The following is a 12,228-nucleotide window of genomic DNA, read 5'->3' as shown; positions in this document are numbered from 1 at the left end:
ATTCTTCATGGGATCAGCATTTATTTGCCCCTGTTGTTAACAAGGCTATTGTTTAAACAAACGACATTCACCTTGATTTCTTATTAGTCTTGCCATCCATCTTCTAGGGAACTACGGGAATATACTTACCACCTCATTGAATGTGTATTTCATTATTCGAGCTCAGAAAAATAAAATGCCATAACTAGGGAACCTGGGTGGCTCAGTCAGTTGAGTGTCTGACCCTTGATTTCAGCTCAGGTCCTTATCTCAGGGTTGTGGGATCGAGCCCTGCATTGAGCTTCATGCTGAGCCTGCTTAAGAGTCTCTCTCTCTTCTTTGAATACAGGTTTCTTCAGTGTTTTGCTGTTGTTGCTGGAGATAGAGGTTTGGCAGGTGGGGAAGGAGGGTAGATACCACAGGCATTGTGTTGGCTGGGACAATCTGCATGCCTTCCTTTCTCATGGGGACCCTCTGCTGGATGGGACTATCTTTACAGCAGTCCAGCCTGCCCTGACAGGTGGTCTGGGGTTGCAGGGAGGAGCTCTGGGGACTCCTGCCCCTGACACTGACCTTTCTCTTTGTCTAGCACCCATTAAATATGTGGGTGGTAGAAGCAGACAAGGGGTCTAGGGAGCCAAGAATGGGCAGGTGCAATTTACGGCAGCATCTTGGAGGCCCTAACGCTGGGGAAGAGAAGGGCTTTTCCGGCTCTGTTCCCTCTATCCCGGTCACGTGACTGAACCTCAGACACATTTGTTCCTGAGAGCAAAAGGTGCAGCTGGGAGTTGAGGGTCCCCATTTCAGAGCGCGTGATGCCTGGGAGAGCCCACGCGACTGTCCTAGTCCTCTGCGGGAGTCGCCGGGTCCCTGAAGCCTGAAGTCTGGGACAGCGGAGAGGGGCCATCTGGAATGCCAGGAGGTGGCAAGAAACAGGGAGAAAAGGAAGTGAGAACTCACTTACCCTGTGCTTGCACAAGATTCCCTCAAGAGGCAGATGAAAGCAGGGGCTCCTGCTGAGGGAGGCACCCGGGGAAATGGAGACGGTTTTAAGGAGGAGCATGGGGGCATTTGGGTCTAACGTAAATGGTGGCTATCACAAAAAGAAAAGAAGAGGAAATTTGACTGAACTTGAAGCATTATAGCATGTAAACCCTTGGTGGAGCGTGCAACATTGCCTCATGAGCAAATGGACACAGGAAGAGAAAGTTCTATAATGCAGACCGCCCAACATCATACCCCATCCCTAACCCTTCCCCTCCTGGGAAAGTGGGTGGGGCAGAGCGTGGCTTCCAGACGTCTGCGAGTCCGCGAAAAGACTCGTCTCCAGCATCATGAAAGTTATTGCTCCTGTCATCATCACAAAGCCGGGGTTTCTCCCCTGGAGCCTCGCCTTTTCCCCGTGGCCGCGTAGGTAAACTTGCAGTTTGGGTCAGCCCAACCCAAAACTCCCAAGTACTGTTCACTCAAGAAATGCTTGGGGCGCCTGGGTGGCTCAGTCGGCTGAGCGACCGACTTCGGCTCAGGCCATGTTCTCACGGTTTGTGGGTTCGAGCCCCGCGTCAGGCTCTGTGCTGACAGCTTGGAGCCTGGAGCCTGCTTCGGATTCTGAGTCTCCGTCTCTCTCTGCCTCTCTCTCACTCTCTCTCTCAAAAATAAATAAACATTAAAAAAAAAAAAAAAAGAAATGCTGCCAGTCACACTGGCCTCACTAGAGGTCTGAGCCCCTGAGGACCCTGATCACCCCAAACCTGGGAGCGTGTTCTCACGTTCTCATCTTTGAAGGAGGTGATAATGTATGAGATCATCTTATGACAAACGACCTGAGGACTCTGTTGCGCTGGGAAGAAGAGGACAGATGGAAACAGCAGAGTCTAACTCCTGAGTGATACCTGTTCTGTGGAGGAGACTGTTAAGAACAGAGTTCAGCTACTTGACCCAGATGCTAATAAAGCGTCACTATCCCTGGTGCCCTGGTAACGATCACAGCGGCCTCCACCTGTTGAGGGTTTCCCCGATGCCAGAGTCATGTCATTTCTTTGGTCTCTACGACAAGCTCACAAAGGCCACTGAGGAAACTGAGGCTCAGTGGAGGGCCAGTTGCCTGGGATCCCATGCAAATGAGCTTTGGAGCTGGGGGCTTCACCCCCGGACTGGCTAACCCCAACGCTTTGCTCAGAAAAGCTTTCTAGGCATCAGATTTTGAGGGAGACTCTCCCGCCACCAACCCCCCCCCCCTCCCGCCTCAAGGGGCTTTCCTTCCTACAGAGAAACACCAGAGGATGGGAGTCACAGCCTCCTTGAACTTCTGGAGATTTTCCTTTGTATATTCTAAAGTTGGCCTGTACTGCTTTTCACTACTCTCACTGGGTTTGTCTCTGAATAGCGTGTCTTCTATTTTCTATCTCACAGGCTTTCTGTGAGAATTAAACGAAAATCACGCAAGGAAGCAGGAGGGCCCTGTAATCATGGCGACAGCTAACACGGAGGGAGGGCTCAGCATATCAGGCCCCGTGCAAAATGTTATGAATGAAGCGTTCATTAATGCCCCGCCAAGACAGGGAGGAAGGGCCCACTGTCTACCCAATTTCCATCTGAGGAAGCTAAGCACAGAGAGGTTAAGTAAATTACCTGGTGTCACACAGCAGGAGGATTCAAATCCCAGCCGACTGCTACCATCTGCCCTCTGGGGGGCCCATATGCTCTGGGTGGGGCTGAATTTGGTCGCTCAGCATTGCTAAAGAGGCACCAAAAATAAGCCCTCCCCACCTTTGAAACGTGGGTTTTTATTTTCCTCTCTCTTTCCCCATTGTAAGCTCAAAAGAGGTACCTTACATTTGTGCTGCAAAGATCTGATCCACAGTCCATGCCGACTTTTTAACTTCTGGTGTCTAAGTCCTTTCGAAATAAGATTAATCAGTAACCAAGCTGGCAGGTGAAAGCAACACAAAAGTAAAAAAGAAACAATTTTTACTGCTGAACTCTGTACTGTGAGTTTTCCACTAGGAATATGATTGAGAATGATACCTTCTAAACTGAATAAAAGTGGGAGCATAGGAACTCTTATAGCAATTCTAGGTGTGATTTTATATTTAAAAAATATCCCGTATCCCATATTCTGCAGAGAAACATATTTGCAATAAACATAAATTAAGTTTAGATTTTAAAGGACAACATGTCCTAATCTCACAAAACATTTAGCAAATAACCTTTGAGTTCACATGAGCCACCCACACAAAAACCAAAATGAACTCAGAAAAAAACATAGAAAAAGCAACTGTCTGTTGACAACCAGATTTTCTTTCAGCTCTGAGTTTTCTGGGTTTTTTTTTTTTTTTTTTTTGGTCTATAAATAATCTGTATGTTTCAAATGTGACCAATTTTTTTTAAGGTGCCTCCTGGCATGTTCTCACTTCAGTGTGTTTTGAAAACAAGAAAAAACTGTGCAAACCATAGGAACTACTGGGTTTTTGGAAGGGGGAGCTTTAATATACACGCTTTTCAGATACCAAAAGTGTCACAACGAAACATTAAGATGATGTATCCTTTCTACAGTGCATCTGTTTTTCTTTTATGAAATCTGGAGTTTGATAAATCACCAGAGATAAAAACATCATTTTTAACCTATCGTAGATCCCAAATGTCAGGAGGAAAAATAGTGCTGTGTGTCCTCTTCATGAATTTGCCTCTCTCTTTGCTTGAGAGTTATGGGATTTTATTTGCAGAGAAAACATAATGCTCTATTAACTTGAAAATGATGGCGTTTACTCAGAAATGTGAGAACCAAAGAGGAAAAAAAGGAGCGTTCAATCCTCTGAGATATAATCAAGTAACAAGTTTTAATATACACTTAAAGTGGCCTAGAATGTTGGATGCAGAAGTGATCACTAGATAACTAACAGCGAGGTTTTCATTAGTATATTTACCTTCCTTTACTGACACGTAGGACCCCTGACTTGCTATATCAAAGTGGATGTTGAAAACTCAACAGGGAGAGTTTGTTTAACATCAGGGTAAGTAGGGATGGAGGAAGCTATTTCTTGTAATTTTTTTCTACTGAAAAATGACTCAGAAATTCTCTCTTAATTGGAAGCCTGGAAAATAAAGGAATTCCCACAGATTTTTATAACTATAGGTGAGAAGTATTCTGTGCCCGAGAATGTAACAAAATCTCCTCTGGTACAGGTGGCGCCTAATCTCTTATTGCTTTGGTCTTTCCTGCAAGGAACATGAGGGTTCTAAGGAACAGCATTGAGCTATTTCCTTGGATCACGGGACAAAATGGTGGGATGTTCTGTAGAAGCTAAAGCTTTCAAGCATTTAAAATCTGGCCCTGCCCCACCTGAGTCCAGCATCTACGCAGTTATCCTTCAGAAACAATGCGGATGTAGATCACTCTTCCTTCAGTCCCTTATGCACCCATCCTCAGCCAACAAGCATGTGGTGAAGGCCTACTGTGTGCCAGGAACTGCGTTGAGTTCTGAGGATGAAAGATCCATTAAGGAATGGCCCCCGCTCTCAAGGAGCATTAGGCAGAGCTGGGATGACAGTTTCTATAGAACAAAGGCTCTGGGAGAACCGGGGAGAGACTTAAGTCAGCCCTGGTGTAATGGGGTTCACATGGCTCCCCATTGAAGCACCAGGCAAGGCAGTCAGCATTTAAGACCTTGCTTTTTGTAAGGTTTACCTGCATTGCAGAAGTGGAAAGGGCATTATAAGCAGGAGGAAGAGTAGAATGGGAGGCGTGAAATTCATGGATGATTTGGGAAAACACTTGTGGTTTGGTGTGTCAGGGCACACGTAGGGGACAAGAGTCAGAATCCCCCAGGACCTTTGCAGGCCTATTCCGGGAACTTTCACTGTCACCCTGCACAGTCAGCGGAGGTCTGGGAAAGATTTGGAACAGGGGAAGGCATGACCAGATGGGGCTGTAGGAGGTGAAGCGTGACCAGGGGAGGCCAGGCCAGACTTCCCAACACGCAGCTGTGAGGGTACAAACTGAGAAGCCATGGTGGCAGGACTTGGAGAGGGGGGCATTCTGGAGATGTTATGGGGAAGGAATCTATGGTACCTTGAGAGCGATGGGAAGTGAAGGGTGAGGTGGCAGGAAGCACCGAGGGTGATACGAGAAGGGCTAGGCTGGTTCTGGCTCCAAAGTGGAGCAGACACGACCAAAGCCAGCCTGGATGTGTGCAGCTTTGGGGGAACCAGAGGCCTGTGGGTGAGACGCCATGACAGGGAATGGCAGAGAGACCTGAGAGGCATAGAGATATCCAAGTCCCGAGCATAGCATTATGTTAAACGAGAGGTGAACCCCTCAAAATGGAACATCGGGGCTGATGCTGCCCCCTAGGCAACTGCTCATGGCCATCACGGCCATTATCTTCCTGATTTAAATGATATATCTGGAGTCCACAGCTCTTGGTTTTCCAAAATTGGTCAACTCCTGTTCCCTTCATGGATCAGTGTATGGGTGATGTGACCTCCAGCTGAGGGTCAACTGTTAGAGTTGTCTTTACAACAAGGGATCTGCTGGTGGGCAGGGCAGTCCCATGGGGACGGTGGTCTACTGGGGAGAAGATATGGCAGTGGCCACCACTGATGGCTACCTCAGGAAGCACTTGTTGGCCATGATGAGCTGGGGGGCCACACTGAGTAAGCGAGAGAGTACCCCATCCATCTGATGGTGGGCAGCCTCCCCACACATGGGAAGACTGCATGTTCCAGAGAGAGGAGTCCAGAAGAGCTGTGCCCTCGTCTCTTGTTGAGTGAATGGCCACGTTTGCCCCAGGCTGAAAGGACTCTATCCGGGGAATCAGTAGCAAGTGTGCTTGCTCCCTCTTGTGACCGTGTACCTGACCTGAGCCAGAGACACAGCTGGCTCTCCTTTGAAACCAGCTCCACAGGAAAGAGCCCTGAGAAGGAAGATCAGATCAGCATGGTGTCACAGGCATGGAGAGAGCAGAACCACTTTCCTCCCAAGGTCCAGACACTGCAGACAGGGTTTGCCCCCCCCCCACACACACACACACACAGAGCCTTGCCCCTGCTCCCCACGGGAACTCTCCACCTCTAGAACTTGGCAGCCAGTTATCCACATCTCACTCCCATGGCTCAGACTAGGGTCAAGGATTCCAAGATGGCAGTGAGAAGCCGCTGCTGTTCCCACCCAGGGCCCGGCCAAACTGATGTGTTGCCTGCTACAGAAGTGCAGACTGCCCCTCCACACTTCCCCTCTGTAAGCACTGTTCCTGTAGATTTCAAAGGAGTGGTGGCGGTGGGGGTGGCGCGGAATTACTTGGCAGTTTATTTGCTTCCGAAGTTTTCGGGACCTCCTGTTTGCAAGACTTTGGCCTAGGATGACATATGACCCTTGTCAGTATAGTAGAGGAATAAGATGTGAATGCACGTGCCCTGGTACATGGGGAGCGTGACGAGCCCATGAGAGGTCCTGGGAGTTTGCAGACATCACGGGACTCTGAGATGCCTTCCAGAAGTTCCCTCGGTACTGGGTCTTAAAGTATGAATAGGATCCCGGTGTTGGAAGTGTGGCAGTGCATTCCGGGAGGAGGCTGCAGTGTGGACAGAGGTGAAGGTGACAAAATGAAGTCCTCGTTCAGGGAATGGCAAGGCGCCTGTCCTACCAGAAGGGAAGTGGTCAGGGGAGAGACCAGGAAACAGGTTGAATATTGGAAGAGTGGGCTGAACGCTGCATTAAAGAGCTGGGCCTTTTCTGGGGAGACAGTAGGAGGATCAACTCCCTGTTGATCCTGAAAACAAAAGTAGAGTTCTTTCTGCAAAGATGAAGCCCTTTTGTTTCTCTGTCTCTCTCTTTAAACATTTCCCTGTGGTGTTGTGATGAATAGGTGGGCGGGGGACTTCAGAGGCCCAGGAGTGACAGTTCTACAAGAGCTGAGTACAGGCTTTCAGACCCAGGTGAGATGAGAGGGCTGAGGGACAGCCACCAGCATGCTACCTTGTGCCATAGAGTAAGTGGAGGACCCCTAAGCTGACTGGGAGCCTCAGGTGTGGGTCCCAAGTGTGCGTGACCCTCAAGGCTCCCGAGGAGAGGCAGGCCAGAGCTGGGGATGTGGGACCCACTGCCCCCAGTGCCAGAGCATGGTGTCCAGCCCCCAGGGTACTCGGCCGTCACACTCTCCCAGGTGGAACCTTCTGTTTAGGGGCACGTGTCAGCCTCCATATTTCTTCTGCCTCTAAGAGGAGGCTGGTTTCCTTATCTTCATTGTAGGTATGTGAGGTGAAAGCCTCCTTCTCCTGCCAGACTGGAGACACAGCTGGGACAGCTGTCCTCTCTCCAGAGATAGATGGACGGGCCTGGTTTTGAAGAGGTTTGGGTGAGCCTGTATTTTAGCATCATTCTCTAGCACAACAAGCGTTCCCCTCTACGTGTGGGGCCCAAGGGAAGTGTATAAAACAGGCTGGCGAAGTGTTGAAGAAAATCTACCCTGTCCTGCTGCCTGAACAAATGTAGCTTCACTCATCTGGAAAAGCCAGGCTCCAATTGACAATTCTCAGACTCTGGGAAGTTTTGTGAACTCAGCAGCATGGGGAGAAGCATCCGCCCTGCAGACCCCTAGCTGTCCACATCCCCAGAACCACCCCACATCGTGTGAATCCTCCAGTCTAGACACACAAGGTCTGTCTACACCCTGCCAACAGCTGCCCCTTGGGCACCCCATGAGTCTGGGGCACACACCAGATGGAGTACATTCCCAGGGAAGAGACTCAAGCTATAAACCCGGGACCCTAGGAAGTGGGGTGCAGACCCTAAGCAGGTAACCCCCCATTGCCACACAGGGAAGGCTACAGCCACAGGAATGGCAGAGCAAGGCTCTCTAAAGCTTGGCACCTGGGGAAGGACCCCAGTTCTCCAGGGCCCTGTCACGGGGATTGAGAGAGAAGCTGAAAGAACGTTCTGAGAGCAATACAGCCCCTATGTCATCTGTCGAGGTCACTTGTGCCTGCTAACGTAGTGACAGTTCCCCAATCTTACGGCCATATTTCAGAGGGAAACAAGTTCAATGCTATTGTGCATTTGGTTTGTCTTGCTTTCCCCCCTTATTTGCATTCACATGTCATAGTGAAAGACATTCTAGGTACAACCATTTCCTTGTCTCAGGGATCTCCCATGTTGCAGAGTCCTGTCTACCTTTCAAAAATGGCTGCACGGGCAAGGCTGTCAGACCTCACCTCCCAGCCCATGACAGCACACAGTCAGAAGGGGAGACTTACGTAGTCCAAGCTGGCCTGTAAGTTTGTTCTCCCCAACTACCATTTTCTTAGTTCAGCTGGGTCATTTTTTTTTCCTAGGCTCCCCCACCGCAACCCCGCACCTCAAAGCTACTTTTTACCTCAAAATCTGCTGTTCTCCCTCTATTGTCAGGCCCATCTTTTCTGTCGCACCGAGTGGAAGGGTTGAACCGAGGGGCCCTGACTGTATTCAGACAGGTGGAAGCGTTTGCATCCCCTGCTGAGATGAACTGCACTGGGACACTTCAGAGCCGTTAAAACAATCGACGTGGAATCAAGAAAGTCTCACCCAGCGTCTCTGAAGGAGACTGGCGCCTCTGCCACGAGCCCTGTGTTTCGTCGCACCGCCTTCTTCTCATTAGGCAGGCAGCCCCTTGAATCAGCAGCACGGGTAGAGGAACGGAGATACCACAAATGCTTTCATTTTTAGGGTGGTTTTTTTTTTTTTCTCTCTCATTTAAAGGCTGGGGAGGGAAGCGAGAGGGGAATGAAATGTCAGCCTTGTGGCGATGCTTCTCAGTGGGTTAGGCAGCCCAGGCAGGCCCGGTGGCCGTGCAGACCTGGTGGAGAGCGGCTGGCAGTGTGCCCACCCTCCGTCTTCTTCTGGGGTTGGGCAGAAGTCGGAGTTGGGGGAGGTGAGCCGTGAGCCTGCCGTTGGCATGAGAGCACATGTCACGCTGACGTCGAAGGCGAGGAGAAAACAACCTGGGACTCGGTCCGCTCTGCCGCTGTTGGTGCCCAGTTTTCAAGGTTGGCTCTTGTCGCTTGTATAGACAGGGTGAGAGGGGCAGGCCTCATGAACCCGAGCCAGCCAGTTAAGGGGAAACTGCATCTATGGCGTCCTGTGTCCCCACAGGGCACTTCGGTCCACAAAACGGGGCATGTTTTTGTGGGTGACGTTGGACATGTTAGACAACGACAGGCATAGAACAGAGCTCAGGAAAAGACCCGAGGCTGCCTATGGAGTGCACGGTCTCACTCCTCGGATGAGGCAGTGTGTGCACCCATAAGCCAAAAAAACTATTTAAAGAGAAGAATCCAGTGTGTAATGTGTCCACCAAAGTATCAAGTGGAGAAGAAATAAGCGTGGCGAGGAAAGCGGAAGCTTCTCAAAGGTGCAGGGTCGGGGGCCCAGGCCATGCCGGGCACTGTGCCTTGGCCTACAGCCCTTCTTCCTAACACCACATCCACTGGGCAGGCACCAGTCTCCACAGGTGACTGTGAGGAAACTAAGGCTCAGGGAGAGCATGTGGCTTGACCAGGGACACGCAGCTGGGAGTGGTGGTGAAGACCACCAGTGAGGTCTGTCTGACTCGGCCTTGACCAGTTGGGCCCAGGAAAGGGGTGGGGTTTGAGCAGACGGGAAGAAGATGGAATGTCTGAGGACCCAGCCGAGGATTAATGATAGTGAGGAGCTGGCAGAGGGGGGTCTGCACAAGGGAAGAGGGGCTGAGATGCAGAGGGGAGGCAGTGTATGCAGAGCAATGGCCGTGGTAGTTTTCCTGTGGTGGCGGCAGTGGGCACGGCGACCGGAGAGGGGGACCAGGCATCAAGGCTGGGGAACAAGTCAGGAGTGTTGTACAGGAGTCAAAGTGGCACCTGTGCCGTGGGAAAGGGGTGCCTCAGGGAGACACTGTGCAAGAAGGGTCAGCAGGCTCAGGGAAAGGAAGGAAGAATCAGAGATCTGGCTGGGGCATGACGGTGACAAAGAAATGGGAAAATTCCGGGAAGGGTTAGCTAGGCATGGAAGTCAACTGGTTTGGATTGTATGTTCAGGGTTCAAAGGAACAGCTACACCTGGCTGGGTGCCACATCTTGTGAACACCGAACAGTGTCGCACTGGAGTCCAGCCGTAGGCAGCTGGAGGTATGGCTCTGGGGGTCATCACAGAGGAGGGGAGGTGAGGGTGAGAATCTAGGAGCCCCCCAAGGAAGCAAGTAACAAACATTCAGGTTCCCATGGCCTGTGCTCAGAAGATTCCAAGTCACAGCATAAACTTTTACCAAATGAAATTGCTACCTCCAAAAAGATTATCTGAAGAAAACCTAGCCAGGACCACCTGGGCGGCTCAGTCAGTTAAGTGTCCGACTTCGGCTCATGTCATGATCTCATGGCTTGTGAGTTTGAGCCCCACATCAGGCTCTGTGCTGATGGCTCAGAGCCTGGAGCCTGTTTTGGATTCTGTGTGTGTGTGTGTGTGTGTGTGTGTGTGTGTGTCTGCCCCTCCCCTGCTCATGCTCTGTCTCTCTCTCTCAAAAATAAAATAAATATTACAAAAAATTTAAAGAAAACCTAGCCCCTGAATTTGTAGATTATTCTTTACTCATCCTCGGACAATAGAGGTCAATGTCACCGCGAAAGTCCAAAACAGAGCTTGGTGTCTTTTAGGGGCTGGTGTGTTCTACGTGGGTGAGAGCAAACCACAATCATATGAATGCATAGGTCGGGCTCTTATCTCATGCTGAGTTTCTGTTGAGCCCCTTTCATGGGGAAAGTATCGTATTAATTCTTAACTCTCTTAAAAATTTTTTTCATTGTTTAAAATAATTTAAGATTCAATGTAATTAATTTGAGCTTTAGCCGGGGGGGGCATGCTTTAGCCAGCTTTAGCCATGACTGGATGGGCATATACATATAAAGTGGACAACACCGATCGATCCTTCTGTTGGTTCTGAGCGCATTTTGTCTGGATAAGGGCAAAAATTTAGACTTGGGAAAAATAAAGAGCACAAGATACAAGTGATAATGGTTAAAACCATAGAGTAATTTAGTCATAGATGAAAACTCTCTAAAGATTTATATTTTTTTAGGTAACGTTGAACACAACAAAAAATTACCCAGACAGTGCTTTCCTGATGAAAATTCATTCTTGATGATCCAATTCTCTTCAAAATATCTGCATTTGTAAACATGACATCCGGACATCCTTGGGGTCAGACTAGTGGAACCAGACTCTTCCTCAGTCATGAAGCTGGGTGTATCTCTGCCCACTCCCGTGGGCTCTGTGCAGGTTGGGCAGGATCCCAGAGGTGGTCGGTGGCTTTGAATGGGCAGGGCTGCAAACTTCCAGTTGAAGAACTTTGCTCTGCTCAAAGGCAAGTGGTAGGACTGTGCCCAGCAGACAGTGGTAAACGGTTATGGCAGGTAGAGAGCGGACACAACTTTGAGTCTAGAAATAATAGGCTCGTCTAGATGGTTGACTAAAGTTGAAATCTTAATGCCCGTCAAAAGAAGTAGATGTAAATCTGAGGGCGGTAGGGACTCATGGGAGCATTTTTAAAAGTGAAATAATATAGTCAAAACAGTATGCAGGGAAGGTAGCGTGTGGTTTGGTGTTTAGTACAACCAAAAGAAAAAGGGGGTGCCCACACACATGGGCTTTTGGTGAGAGCTAGGCCACCGTGACGGAGAAAGGGAATGTAATTGGTGTAAATTGTCTACATTAATGTTCCTAGAGCATGGCCAATCTAAATGGACCCTTAAAGTATTTTCTTGCAAGCTTTCCTGAGTTTTCTCTCTGCCATTCTGCTGGAGAAGGATGATTGGGGAAACATGACTTGAAATATGTAGGGGAGTTTATGGGATTTGCTTGAATCAACACTGAGGGCCATTATCACATTCACACCACGAGAGGCCTTAAATCCATGGGAATCATGACAGAACACCAAGATAGAACATTTAGCACTGCCCAGTTTACAAAGGCAGTTGGCCCGCTAAATAATGGAGATCACACGAAACTGGGGTGTTAGTATGGTCTTCGCGGGGGGCCAGCTGGTCATTGGTGGCTACACCCAGGACCTCCTAGAGCTTTAGGATAGAGCTTTGTTGATGGTAATGGCCGTGTGCTCTGCTGTAATCATCCCGGCCTGACAGTGGTGGAGAAGTCCCCGTGTGCTGGCTCTGACCTACCCCGGGGCCAGGGAGACCTCTATCTATCCCATCACCAAGGAAAGACCCATAGCATCCCCCCTGCATCTG

This window comes from Lynx canadensis, chromosome A3, assembly GCF_007474595.2.
Source record: "Lynx canadensis isolate LIC74 chromosome A3, mLynCan4.pri.v2, whole genome shotgun sequence".
Lineage (NCBI taxonomy): Eukaryota > Metazoa > Chordata > Mammalia > Carnivora > Felidae > Lynx > Lynx canadensis.
The sequence above is the reverse complement of the archived record's forward strand: the minus strand, read 5'-3'. Positions refer to the sequence as shown.